The following is a 15,552-nucleotide window of genomic DNA, read 5'->3' as shown; positions in this document are numbered from 1 at the left end:
CCAAATTAATATTACAATCAATTAATCAGTTCCAAAGAACTCTTTGATTATTCATTTATTCTAAGGAAAATGTATTGTTCATGGTCGCTGAAAAATAATTATTCCTTATGTACAGCAATTAGCATGTAGCAAGATCAAAATCGTAAAAGGGACTTTGTATGCAAACAGAGGATCAGAAACCAAATTCATAATTGTGCACAAATTTTATTAACTAAATCACAAACATAACTAACACTAAACAAACATAAATACATTCATACATCCATACATACATGCATAGGTAAAGGGGTGAGTGGTGTGGAACAGGAAATAGAACTATGGAATAAGATCTCAGTATGAAAAGAAGAACCATCAGCTTATTTCATAGCAATCTCATCAAAGAATACTTGCATGGCAGTTGCAATCGTGGTCAATTCTTGAAGTGGTTGAAGATTGAATTTGTTGATGAGTCTGTGGCCTTGAAGAAGAGCATGGTGGCTTCGAGCACATGGCTGTTGTGAGTCGAAGCCTGCTGAAGGCACGCTGGACGGCGCGGCGCCCCCAAGTGCCAGGAAGACCAGGAGTGGATCGTTGTGTCAGTGAGGGTAAAGTTGCCGTTGTTCTCGGAAGAAATTGAAGAGATTGAAGAAATGTCTGACTCCCTTTTGGGAGTATGAAAGCATGCCAGGCATTGCTCAGGCCTGTTTGGGCCCAGGGAGCTGGGCCCCAGTGGGGGGGGGTTAAGAATACAGGTAAAGTTACAATGACCGTTGGTTGTATAATAAAATACATACCATGGTGTATACATAATACGACACAAAACATCACAATCATTCACACAGTTTCTGGGATCCACATTCATTTCTAGATCAGTTAGTTTCTGATTAATGCAGCGAAGTCTGCATGGAAGATTGTTTCTGTCCCCCCATTGTCGTCTCTCTTACACATGCAGCCACATACCTTTTGGTCGTAAACCCCCCTGTGTTTCCTGTAACAAGACACCATCCTGCCAGTGTGTTAGCGTCATTTGGGATGTTAAGTTTTGGTGAAAGTTTCACAGTGAGTTTGCTGGATTATTCATTAAATAAATGAATTGTGTGTGTCCGATTGGTCCAGACGCTACAAGACTCATCCTCAGCCATGTCACCAATACGTCTGCTCACAGTGTTATCAGAGAGTGGTACAGCGTTAATTTTCTTGGCAGCATCCTCACCCAGTAGCTCTTTAACAATGTCTTTGGTAGCTGGCAGTATCAAATCCTCCCCAATTGTGTGTGGCTTCTTAGCTCGCGCAATGTGAAAGGAAGCCAAAAAACGGTGCCCTCAACGCTCTCTCAGGGACAGTATCTTGCCGCACTGGTCAAATGTTCTTCCTTTCTTTTAAAAAAGTAGATTGGTTTTTCGGCCACTACTGGATGCTTCTGGTTCAGGTGACGTTGAAGTTTCGATGGTTTTAAGCATTCGTTGGAGACGATCTCGAAGCAGAGAACGCATTTGGGGCACTCATGTCCATTCTTATGCGTGACGCTGGTAAATCCATACTTTATGTATGCTGGCTCATACCTATGAGTTTTACTGGGCCAGGAGTTCGTTTTCTGATTTTTTGTATCTGAGGTTTTGATAGCTGGCTTGTCAGGTTTTTTCCTTTTTAAAAAGCTATCCATTTTGACAGATCTAGCAAGCTTACTTAATAGCTGAGCACTGGCGGTTGTTACCAAGGCTACACTGACAAATTACGTGATGGTGTTTAATACCAGCCAATCAGAAATATTAGCATTACAAGTATAATGTTCAGATATGCTACAAATTATTATAATGCCATTTCATAACAATACTCATAATAAATATTTGTACATTTTTTTTCCTTTTTTTTTTCTTCCAACTTGATGCGGCCGCCCTGGTGCCCTCTGGTGGCGCCCCCACTTTTAAAACCCCCAGGCCTGGGGTGTCTGGACAACCACCGGACAACATTATGTACTTGTCACTGTCACAGGTGTGTGCAGGCGGAAGAAGGTGAGGAAGGCAGAGAGCTTCAATGCAAGAGTTTAATTCCAAAATATAATCCAAAAAGGTATAAACACTCTACATACAACTAACAACCGACAAGGACAGACTGAACAGAGGAAACTAAATACACACAGATGAACTGAAAACAGGTGATACAAATGAGGGTAATTAACAAGACACAGGTGATACAAATGAACTAATGAGGGTAACCAGGGAAACGGATGAGCTAATCAGAAAAACAGAAACACAACACTTCAAAATGTGACAGACAGGCTTGATGTGAAGAGACCCAGACCTAGCAGGCATGACATGAAGTGGTTCCTCATCCACAACACCCACCGTGAATGATGAACCACCTAACAACAAGGCATAGTCAAGGTATTGGGCCAGGGAACAGTGGACCTTTCCCCCAGGAAGCTTGGAACGAATGGGTTCATTTAGTCCCATTCGAAAACAGTCATTAAAATCCACCTGGTGAGAGAGTTCACAGAAGTCCTGGACATAATCATCCAGGGGGCAATTCCCCTGGTGTAAACACAGGAGGGCCACTGCTGGATCCATGTTCGTCGTTTTTTTTGGGTCGGTTGTTCTGTCACAGGTGTGTGCAGGCGGAAGAAGGTGAGGAAGGCAGAGAGCTTCAATGCAAGAGTTTAATTCCAAGATATAATCCAAAAAGGTATATACAGGCAGATAACACACTCTACATACAACTAACAACCGACAAGGACAGACTGAACAGAGGAAACTAAATACACACAGATGAACTGAAAACAGGTGATACAAATTAGGGTAATTAACAAGACACAGGTGATACAAATGAACTAATGAGGGTAACCTCTGATGAGATAATCAGAAAAACAGAAACACAACACTTCAAAACGTGACAGTCACTGCCCTGAAGCGCGAATCAGCCTTTTAAATTTCAACCGCCCATTGGGCTCATTGTGTTGTCTCATTCGTAATTATTCAAACACACTCTACAACTTCCTTAATGTGACATTTATTTGAACATCTTCTGGTCAGGTATGACAAATATTTAACTTTATGCCAAAAGTTATAAGCCATAATGAAGCCAAAATGAATGAATGAATGAATGAATGAGGCATGGATATATGACTTATAGGCTATAGCTATTTATAAAATTTTATAAAATGATTTTAATGATGAGTAATTCATTTCAGCACTCCTTGAGTACTGCAACGTACTTGTTGCACGTTAGTGTTTTTTCCTTTTTTTGGAAACACACAGAGAAAAAAAAAATCTTCTTTTAGACTTCTGAGTACAGTTTAATGATCTACAAAATAGAGAGAGCTTTGTTGATAACTACGTTATTATTTAATTACTTAGTAATTTCTCACTAGAAAGGATATCAAAAGTGGAAACGTTGATAAAAACAAACATTTAGCCAACACACAAACTGATGACCAGCCTTAACTTTCAGCCATCTTTACTTTTTAGCTGAACTGTCACGGAATGGAACGCACAGGATTGTGGGATATCAAAGGCAGAGAAGGAAATATCTATATGCTGCCTTCAAAAATGTATCAGATGATAAAGGCGAGGCAACAACTCTCATTGGATTCGACATGACTTGAAGGCATAATTTTTAAGCTTTTGGATGCTGTCATGGAGGATGACAGAAAACATTAGGAATCAATCAGAATCAAGCCATCTTCTTCCATACTATATAGGCCAGGGTTCACCAATCTCGGTCCTGGAGTGCCGCTGTCCTGCAGAGTTTAGCTTGGTGAACCCTGATATAGGCGATAAACAGTATATGAATGGCAGTAAAATGAAGCAACTGACGCAGTAGGTCACATGACAGTGACAACATGGCATATGTAGTACGTCCAAATTTCATTTATACTACTCACAATTTTTGTACTAAATAGAACTTGCGCTGGTTAACTCATGATTTCTGTTCTGTGCGTCTGTGCGCACCAATCTTGCACTTCTATCTACTCCTCAACCAGACCACCTAGAGACTTCGGGTTTTCGGCATTATGTTAAGGAAGGTCTAATCTCGGGAACGCACAAAAAAAATCCAGGAAAAGATTTACTATCTCTTAGTGTTGTGATCCCATGAGGTGAGAAAATTGCGCTAAAACACTCACCGAGTTTTTATTACTTGTTTAATGTACAAACCAAATGTAGTACCTTATACAAGAGAGTCTTAAAGTATCAAAACAATGTAAACTAAAAAAAGATAAACGTAAGCAACAATACTTTGTAACATAGTAGCCTATACGGTCACTGTATGCACTTTCATGGAGTTATTTTGGTTGTTTAGAGCTATCTGACACATTTACTATAAAAATGGGTCTTTTTTCGGGTAATCATTGTAATGATCAAAACTCCGTATAAGGGCTCTCTCTCGGTGCGCTTGCTGGGTATCAGGTTCAGATACCATTTATGTACAATGATTGGGCATGTGTACAACAATTGCTCTTGCCTTCAGCAAAATTAAACAGTATTAACCTAATAGACATGCTTGCCAGACAGGAAGGCATGCAAGCAAAGCTTTTCTGTGATGTGCCAGCAGGAATTTCTGCAAACACTATTATCACCTAATCGCAGGTTTTTGTCTCAGTCCAAGCGGTTTGTTTAGACTCGTAGCTAATGCTTTGGCAAGTCATTTCCTTCAAAATTACACAGCGGAAGGAACTGATTAATTCATAACATTGTTCTAGGGACTGGTGTTCAAAAGTTTTTTGATATGGTTGAACGAGTTTCTCTACTGTTTTAATAATCCACAAACCATGTTACATAATCCCCATACAATTGTTTTTTTTGAGGACTCTTGAGTATTAACAAAGAAATGCGAACCATGGTACTCCAGAATGTACTGAATTTGTTCTTTAAGGGTTCAAATTAGGAGGAATCAAACTGTGGAATTAAGAAATCAAAATTCTTCCCCACTGAAAAATATTTTTTTTTAGCTGCAACTTTTGTAATATCAAGACAGACTAATACATTGCAAAATATGCGCCGTTATTTTAGTACCCAATTCGCCAATGGAATTATTATAATTAACTTGCTGGATATCATGTTCAGATACCATTTAAAGCTAACGTCTTCATCACTTTTGACGATGAATATGATGCAAATAATGTTCTTCTGCTAATGTCCACACTGCAATATGATAAAGAGATGCCACACCAAACTTGACGTTGAAGCTAATCCATCATGTCTGGTTTAGACCTCCTTCGTTAAAGAGATAGCAGCCAAAGTTTGCACAATAAGCTCACTGTGGCAGATATATGCCGGTTATAATGCTATTTTGTTATTTGATTATCATTTGATGAGTCCTGTCATGTCAACTCTCTAAGAGATTTGCATGGTAATGGTAATGGATATGGCGATGTTAATGTATATCTGCTACGCCGCTGCAGAGCAAATACTGAGACTTGCTACTGCCAATACATTCACAGACATTGCTGTGAGCATGTAAGACACACTGTAAAAATAAAAGGTGCCTGGAGGAACCTTTTGGGGTTCTTCACTTTGCCACACCGGCGGAACCGTCTGTAGATCCTCTAGGCACCCTTTAAAAAGGGGTGGTTCTCTGAAGAACCACACAGGTTTCCTGAGGAACTCTTATATTAGGCACTGTGTGGAACCACTTTGGGTGCCTCCAGGAACCAAATTTCATTTTTTTTTTAAATATTTAATTTCTTGTTGTTACTATGGTTACCTTTGACTTCTATTATAATAAACAAATTGAACCAAATACAAAATAAGAATTGTTTATTACATATTTGATATTCATTTTTATACATACACTTCCATGCACATGGGAAAAAAAGCTAACTATAGATTAATATCAATGAATACACAAAAAAATAGTATAATACATAAGCAACATGAATAATCAACCATGTATTTACAATAGATAAACAAGAAAAGACATCTCAACAAAATGCATGTAAACACATATGTTCCACGAAATAAATCAATGTAAAAAAATTAAATTTTGACTAATTAAAAATGTCCATCTTTACTTAACTTTAAACCATTTGTGTTTCAGTCCAATGGTAAGTCTGACATCACTGTTTCCAAGTCCAAAAGCTCTATCAGATGCCAAAAACAAACAAACAGTGCTAATATACACTCATTGTGCAGTAATATTCCTGAAAATTATAATCCTAACCTTTATCTCTATACCGAAATCTCTGATGGTTAGTTATTCAGCTATTTTGAATCATAAAATGTTGAAGTCTGGGATGCCGTTAGATTGGAGACTGTAATGTACACTATGGCTTTTGAAAAGCTTAAATGTGTGACTTGAATCAACAGTGCTCATAAATGGTTGTTGAGTATTCTCATGAAACAAGATAGAGGAAGTAGAAGTAGAGGCTTCGACCTGGAAACAGTATTAAGGTGCAGTAAAATTATCTGTTGTTCCGTGAATGTTCACTGGTGAATTCCAGTCATTTCAATAAGAATCCACATGATCAGCAATTTCGTTTGTGGTCAAAAATGTCACTATGGGACCAAGTTGGTGTGAGGTACTTAAAGAGTCAGAAAAGTGAAAAGGTACAGCAGATTCATTTTCCGTTTGTTTTTCCTCTTTTCTGGTGGATGGTCCAGGCACTTCAATGATTTTCAGGTCAGGAGGATTTTTATTCTTGTTCAAACTTGTATTTCATCTTACTGAGATCCCTGCAAAGTACAACATTTACTGTTAGTAAGGTTATTAAAGTGATAGTTGTGAAATTTAAATAATTTCCTCAGCCTTGTGACGTTCCAAACCTGTTTGGCTTTCTGTTTGTGGAACCCAAAAGCAGATCTCAGGCATAATGCAACCCCAGTCACCGTTCGCTTTCACTGCATGAAACACAAGCAGAAAAAAATTGTGTAAATCAATCATGAAACCATACTTATGTACACTTGTCTAGTTCAATTCAATGCAACAATTTATGTAAAAATGGTTAAGCTCCAAAAATGTCCCAGAAAAGATCCTAAAAATAATCAATGAGTTCACAACTCATGTGTTATGGGTTGTGTTGTAAGTCTTCTGAAGCCATATAATAGCTTTTTCCTTTTTTTTGTCGAAAAAGACTAAACTTGAAGTTATAATTCAGAGTTAAAATGTCTTATATTCAAATGCAAATGATAAAGATAAGAAAAAATGCATAGCATTATTTGTGAACCAAACCTGTGATATTATTTTTCTGAGTAAAATGAATGAGATTTGAGAGCATGAGGGAAGATTTTCAGAGAATAACTGATTAAAAAACACAAGTACACAGTCAAACAATACAATTTCACACAGAGAAAGTTCATAGTAATAAAGTACTTGCATGTGGTGCAGGTAACTTACTGTAATTCAATGTTGCAACTGAAATGTTCAGATTATTTTAGAAATGTAATGGTTGTTCTGGGGAAACAAAAGAACAAAGCTGATTATTCACAACATAATATTTATTGACCAGTAAATGGCCTATAAAATGGTATTTGAGAGAATGAGGGCCCCTGTAGTTGTCACGGTTCATAAATCCTATGTCTCTTTCTTGTCTCGTGTTCTGTTGTTGTGTGTGTGTGTGTGTGCTGATTGTGTGGGCGTGCCGGCTTATTAACGCTCATCAGCGATCCAGCTCATCACTCCCGTCACCAGCTGCAGCTCATCTCATCACCTATATATACTCACTCATTTCTCATCTCCTTTGTCAGATCGTTGTTTGTGAGTCCCGGTTGTGTTGATCCCGTCTTCGTTCCAGTCTTGTGCCTTCTTCGTTTCCTGTTCATGTTCCTGTGGATGTTCACTCTGGATTCGTCACGTCACATCAGCACTTCTCATCACGGCACTCATCTGACCATCGAAGTCCCTGCGCCACTAACCTGTTTCTCTCTGGACTGTACCTATCATCATTTCTATTACTCAATAAAGAGAGAGAGTTTTACTTGCAAACTGCTTCCGTGTTTCCATCATGACAGAACGATCTGACCGTTCAATGGAAGCAGCGAGTAGCTCCACCGGATCGCTGGAAGACTTCGTGAACAGCAGCATACTTCGAATGGACTCCCAGGAGAAGAACCTCAACGATACAGCTCACGCTGTTCAGGCTCTAGTGGCGCAGGTGTCCGAGCTCACCCAACAGCTCCAACATCTGCGAGCTCCCACTGCGCCCCCCACACCGCCGGTTCCCCTACCACCACCAGAGAACCCCTCCCAGTCGGAGCCCCGCCTACCAGTTCCCGAGTCATATGCAGGTGAACCCAACTACTGTCGAGCTTTCCTAACACGATGTTCCATGCACTTTTCTCTCCAACCCAGGACATTCAATAATGAGCGAGCCAAGGTCGCCTTTGTGTTGATGCTACTGACTGGGAGAGCGGCACTCTGGGGAACAGCAGTGTGGGAGAATCAAGATCCATGCTGTGCCTCGTTCCAGGATCTCTCCGCCGAAATGAAACGGGTGTTCGATCGGGCCGTCGCTGGAAGAGAGGCAGCAAGGATGCTGGCCGATTTGCGACAGGGAGAGAGGTCCGTATCTGACTTTTTGATCGAGTTTCGGACCCTAGCGGCGGAGAGTCAATGGAACGAGGAGGCGCAGTGGGACATGTTCCTGCATGGGCTGGCTGACCGCGTCCAGAAGGAAATCTATGCCATGGACCTTCCCACATCACTCAACGACCCGATTGCTTTGGCACTGAGAGTGGACGCACGGTTATCGCGAATGGATCGCCGCACTCAGCCCAGTCGTCCCACAGGAGGGTTCGAGGGCCAACGGTTTGGAGGCGGGGACGCGGTCAGCCCTTTCTACGATCACGAGCTCATTCAGGTGGGGCGAGCTCGGCTTTCCTGGGAGGAGAAGGAAAGGCGGAGGTCCCAGGGCCTCTGCATGTACTGTGGAGGAGCGGGTCATTTTGCCTATAACTGTCCGTTAAAAGGCCCAGCCCGATAGTAAGTATGAGGCTACTATCGGGTGGGATCTCCGCCGAGAAGACCTCATCCACATCTACTCTCCTTCCGGTAAGACTGAGATGGTCAACTCACCTTCACGACTGGATTCTGGGGCAGAAGGTAATTTCATGGATCACACATTCGCACGCAAACTCCAAGTTCCCCTCAGACCCCTCACACACAAGATCTCAGTACACGCTCTCAACGGCCAGGAACTTCCCACCATCTCATTCATCACGGAAGACATCACCCTCATCACATCAGGCAATCACACAGAGACCATCTCCTTTTACATACTGGACACAAGTTATATTCACTCTCTGCTGAGAGGGAGGCTATGGAGAAATATATTTCTGATTCTCTACCAACGGGGTTCATCCGTCCTTCCTCTTCTCCAGCGGGGGCGGGGTTCTTTTTTGTGGGGAAGAAGGACGGGTCCCTGCAGGGACCGTCTATCTTCACAAAATTGGATTTACGTAATGCTTATCATTTGGTCCGCATCAGGGAGGGGGATGAATGGAAGACCGCCTTTAACACCCCCAGGGGGCACTTTGAATACTTGGTCATGCCCTTCGGGCTGTCCAACTCCCCAGCGGTCTTCCAAGCACTTGTCAACGACGTGCTGCGAGACATGGTGGATCAGTTCATATATGTCTACCTGGACGACATTTTTTCTTCGTCTCTCCAGGAACATGTGCAGCACGTCCGACAAGTGCTCCAGAGGTTGCTAGAGAATGGGCTTTTTGTCAAGGCGGAGAAATGCGATTTTCATGCACAGTCTGTTCCTTTTTTAGGTTACATCGTGTCGGTTGAGGGAATGCGTATGGATCCTGAGAAGATCAAGGCTGTGGTAGAATGGCCAAACCCAGATTCCCGTAAGGCCCTACAGAGGTTTCTGGGATTCGCCAATTTCTACCGGCGTTTCATTCGCAATTTCAGCCAACTAGCCGCACCTCTGACTGCCTTGACCTCCCCCAGAACGACGTTCAGGTGGTCAGACGCAGCCGAGGCTGCATTTGCCAAACTGAAGGGTTGCTTCGTTTCAGCCCCCATCCTGATAACCCCTGATCCATCACGTCAGTTTGTGGTGGAGGTCAATGCGTCAGAGGTGGGGGTAGGTGCAGTGCTATCCCAGCATTCTCCTTCAGACGACAAGATGCATCCTTGCGCGTTTTTATCTCATTGTTTATCCCCTGCCGAGCGCAATTATGACATTGGCAACAGAGAGTTGTTGGCGGTCAAGTTAGCATTGGAGGAATGGCGCCACTGGTTAGAAGGGTCGGGGGTACCTTTTATCGTCTGGACCAATCACAAGAACTTGGAATACATTCGGACTGCTAAAAGACTAAACTCCAGGCAGGCTCGGTGGGCTCTTTTTTTCGGTCGTTTTGATTTTACTCTCTCGTACCGCCCGGGTTCCAAAAACATCAAACCCGACTCTTTATCGCGTATTTTTGACCGTTCCGAACGCCCGTCTACTCCCGAGTGCATTTTACCAGAGACTCTATTCATCCCTACACTCACATGGGAGATCGAATCGAAGGTCAAGAAGGCCTTAGAAGGGGTAACGCCTCCGGCCCGTTGTCCACCGAATCGTTTTTTTGTGCCTGAGGGTTTACGGTCCAGCGTTATTTAGTGGGGACATTGTTCCAATGTGGCTTGCCATCCAGGAGTTAATCGCACTAAATTTTTGGTCAAGCAACGATTCTGGTGGCCTCTCATGGCTCGTGACGTTCACAGTTTTGTCTCGGCTTGCTCAGTTTGCTCCACGGGCAAGACTTCCAATCGACCTCCAGATGGGTTACTTAAACCGCTGCCGGTGCCTTCGAGACCTTGGTCCCATATCGCTCTAGATTTTATCACCGCCCTCCCACCCTCCCAGGGTCACACGGTAGTTTTGACCGAGATGGACCGATTCTCGAAGGCGGCCCATTTCGTTCCCTTGCCCAAATTACCCTCAGCCAAGGAGACAGCATTGATAGTCGTTAACCACGTCTTTCGGCTACATGGCCTCCCGACGGACGTGGTTTCTGACAGGGGACCCCAATTTGTGTCCAAATTTTGGCGAGAGTTTTGTAAATGCCTGGGTGCGACTGTCAGTCTGTCCTCTGGGTTCCATCCCCAGAGCAATGGTCAAACTGAGCGAGCCAACCAGGATTTGGAGAAAACGTTGCGATGTTTAGTGTCCAAGAATCCTTCCTCTTGGAGTCAGCAACTGTCTATGGTGGAGTACGCCCACAACACGTTGCCAGTGTCATCCACGGGCCTATCACCGTTTGAGTGTAGTGTAGGGTACCAGGCCAGCCACCAATTTTTCCTAGGCTGGAATCCGAAGTCGCGGTCCCCTCCGCCCACGCCTTCGTCCAGAGGTGTCGCCGCACTTAGACTAGAGCCCGTGAGACTCTACTCCAAGTGGGGGCGCGCACTAAGGCCAAAGCCGATCGCCACCGGTGTAGGCCTCCCGTATACATCGTCGGTTCCAAAGTGTGGCTTTCTACCAAGGACATTCCTCTCCGCTCCGTTTCTAATAAGCTTGCACCTAAATTCATTGGCCCGTTCTCTGTCACTAAAATCATTAGTCCGGTGACAGTCCATCTCAATCTCCCTCCAGTGTACAGGAGGATTCATCCTGTCTTTCATGTGTCCAAAATTAAGCCTGTTTTCTTTGCTCGCATTAATCCGCCAGTCCCGGTCCCCCCCCCCCACCGCAACTCGTAGACGGGGAACCTACTTATTCGGTCAATCGTGTTCTGGACTCGAGACGGAGGGGACGCGGATTTCAGTACTTGGTGGACTGGGAAGGTTACGGTCCGGAGGAGAGAAGTTGGGTACCAGCTAGAGACATCCTGGATCACTCCCTTATCGATGATTACAATCGGCAGGTAAGGGAGTCTGGGAACGCCAGGAGGCGTTCCTAGGGAGGGGGGTACTGTCACGGTTCATAAATCCTATGTCTCTTTCTTGTCTCGTGTTCTGTTGTTGTGTGTGTGTGTGTGCTGATTGTGTGGGCGTGCCGGCTTATTAACGCTCATCAGCGATCCAGCTCATCACTCCCGTCACCAGCTGCAGCTCATCTCATCACCTATATATACTCACTCATTTCTCATCTCCTTTGTCAGATCGTTGTTTGTGAGTCCCGGTTGTGTTGATCCCGTCTTCGTTCCAGTCTTGTGCCTTCTTCGTTTCCTGTTCATGTTCATGTTCCTGTGGATGTTCACTCTGGATTCGTCACGTCACATCAGCACTTCTCATCACGGCACTCATCTGACCATCGAAGTCCCTGCGCCACTAACCTGTTTCTCTCTGGACTGTACCTATCATCATTTCTATTACTCAATAAAGAGAGAGAGTTTTACTTGCAAACTGCTTCCGTGTTTCCATCATGACAGTAGTAAGTAAAGTTAGGCTAAACAAAAACAGACCAAACTATATTAACCTGCTTTTGTTATTCATAACAAAACATTTGTGATGACAGCAGGAATCAGCTAAATTAGTTAGGCTATATCAGCAATTTGAAGACACAGTTGTACAGAATATGTTGAATTCAATGACTAAATCAATCTAAGCCTATGCTCGTTATCAGCTGTCAATCAAGCTGTCAATCAAAGTTAACCACGCCCTTATTTGTCATACATTTTATATCTAAATACGATCTAAACTAACAAGTTAGAAAAAAATTCACCCCCCTCACAGTTGTCAGGCACTCGGAACCTATCGAAAAATACAATAAAAGTCCATGGGACCAACCTGTAAAAACATAAATTTATGCTGTGAAAAAGGACATTTTAACATGGGGTCTATGGACATTTGCTCCCTTTTGGGACCTGCCCCTAGCGGATTTTCGATGTATTGCAGTTTTTCGCACTTCCGGGTAGGCTTAATTTTTCAGATTAGAATGTTGCCGCTTGGTTTTTACCTTATTTGGAAGGGTCATGAATAGTAATGAGGAGTTCTGCTCTGATTGGCTGTTTCACTGCGGGCTCATTACAGTAGCTCAGAGTGACAGCAAACAGGTCCCTGATGTCCAGCGTGACAATGGAGAGATTAGGCATTCAACCGTACATCAGAGTCCTGCACGGGTCCGATTTTGTAAATCCGCACCCGCCCGTACCCGCAGTGCTTCAAACTGCATCCGACCTGTTTTCCGACAGCAGCACTTATTAAAATCTACACCCAACCCGCTTAAAATAGAACCGACACCCGACCCGCACCCGAAATAAAATAAGTTTAGCCAATCACATTTTAGACACAATTACAAAAATGTTTATTGCCAGGTCATACAGAAGTTATTACACGACAATTAACACAAGGACAACTTCAGCCGAAGCTGTCAAAAGGCCGGTACATGAAGAACATGGCTAACGTTACCACAAAACTGAGTAGCCTTATCACATTTTACTAATAGAACAGACGCGGCTACAACACTATATGCCACGCAATTTCGTCTAGCCTACATCTGACAATTTTGGGTTCAAACACGCCCTGCACACCACACATACTTAACAGTGTTAAATTTGAAAAATACTGTTCGATAGAACTGCTTGGTTTGTTACCAGTTATCTGCGTGCTTCCTCGGCGATGAAGTTCCACATTTGCAGCTATCCAACACGAAAATGCATGCAGCAAATAAGCCTTTCACAATATTTTCTTCAGATAACTCCAAATTTCTCCCACACACATGCATCCATCTCGACGACTGCAAGCAGATCGCGCGCGCGGTTATGATGCATTTTTAAAAGTGAAAGTAGCCTACGTTATAGATTCCTGGGAGGGCGCAGTTCCGCCTGGCATTGAACATGGACTGGCATATGCAAATTTTTGGAGGCGTGCATATTATTGATCCCGACTGTTGCGTCACAGTCGGTGTAATGTGGAGATTCGCCTATTTTTCAGGGGTGTTTTTCAAAAACGAGATTTAAATAAGAAGGAGAAAACAATGGTGTTTGACACTCACTGTATGTCATGTCCATGTACTGAACTCTTGTTATTTAACTATGCCAAGATAAATTCAATTTCAAATTCTAGGGCACCTTTAAGTGTGATCCTAAACTCCTTGCCTATAACATCGCCACACAAAGGTAAGCTCATACTCTGTGACACGAATGTCCTCCGACAGGATGCTGCAGAACAAGGCCAAGTAATGAAGCCACATCTGTCATGCTGTGCAAGTGCACTGAGTGCACTTGGCCAGCTGAGATTATGGGTGCTGATTGTATCTGGAAAGCATCAGTGTCGAAAACCTTTCAGAGGCAGGTGTCAGATATTGCATGGGTCAGATTACCGACCCTTTCAGGTTCTGTACTGGAAGGCTGCATGTGATCCATGCACATCAGTGCCAGAGAAGAGCTGAAAATCAGTGGAAAATCTTATGAAAAAGAATCAAACAGGACCTGTTGAAATCATGTTCTGGTTTGCATTCAGGATGGAAAATGGAACATGCTTAGACAGAGGGCTTAAAGTGATGTTACACACACGGACCAGCCAAACAGCTTTGCTGTGATCTTTATGGCAACTTCCATCATCATAAACTTGACATGATGCAGGGCACAGGCCTCTGAGAGTTTGTCTTCACACAGTGCACCAGCACAAGTCACTTGAGAGGAAATTAAAATAATGTTCCCACAGCAGCATAAATTGATTACATTAAATCGTTTATTTGCGAAGGCTTTTCCGGAGGACCCCGGCTTAATAAGGGAAGAGTCCTTTGCATAAATTATTTGCTTTGAATTAATCTGAGCCATTACATAACTGCATATTGAGTGGAAAAAGGACAAATAACATGGCCTCAAAGTCTCCCCGTTCCATCCCTAGAAAAACAAATTACTTACAACTGAGAAAAATTGTGTAAATTATAGAGAATTCGGCCTGGAAGCTAAATATTTATACAAATTTTGGTAGTCTTTTACCAAGAAAGAGAAAATGAGGCTGTGTGAAGTACATAGCCTTATTTATTTAGAGTAGAGCTTGTCATGAATTCTCTCACTGTATTTTAATATTGCTATTAAATATTTATAAATATGTATTTTTTAAAACATTTGTACAGTATATAAACTTTTTTTATTAGTTAAGATAACAATTAGCGTACATTTAAATGTAAGACTTTTGACAATGCAATTGATGCAGACAGGGAAGGTCCTGATAAAGTGACTATGCAAGCAAAAGCCTTAAATTTGGATGATAAAGAGATGCCAAACCAAACTTGACGTTGAAGCTAATCCATCATGGATAATCTGTGCTGTCTGGTTTAGCACTTCTTAGATCATCAAGCGATAGCCAGCAAACGGAACACTCACCGTGGGAACCATAAATATATCCCACCCTATGGACCTTCTTAATCTACAAACTTTGGCTGAAAGTGAAGGGAAATGGGGAATACACTACTCTTGGCCAGACATTTATATTTGTATGATTGCATTTTGGTGATCACATATGACCTGTGATTAATCTTAGTCAGACATTTATATTTGTATGATTGCATTTTGGTGATCACATATGACTTGTGATTAGTGTAGAGAAAAAATATGCACTTATATTGAACATTCAAGAAACCATGCATTATACACTTTATTTATATAGTCCACTTCAGACATTCTAGTAACTGTAAGTAACTTTGCAACAACACATCAACTATTATTTAAAAATTAGTAGATTATTAGGTGG

The sequence above is a fragment of the Abramis brama genome (assembly GCF_963993115.1).
Source record: "Abramis brama genome assembly, chromosome: 11".
In the NCBI taxonomy this organism is placed as follows: Eukaryota; Metazoa; Chordata; class Actinopteri; order Cypriniformes; family Leuciscidae; genus Abramis; species Abramis brama.
This window is presented reverse-complemented; position numbering follows the sequence as displayed.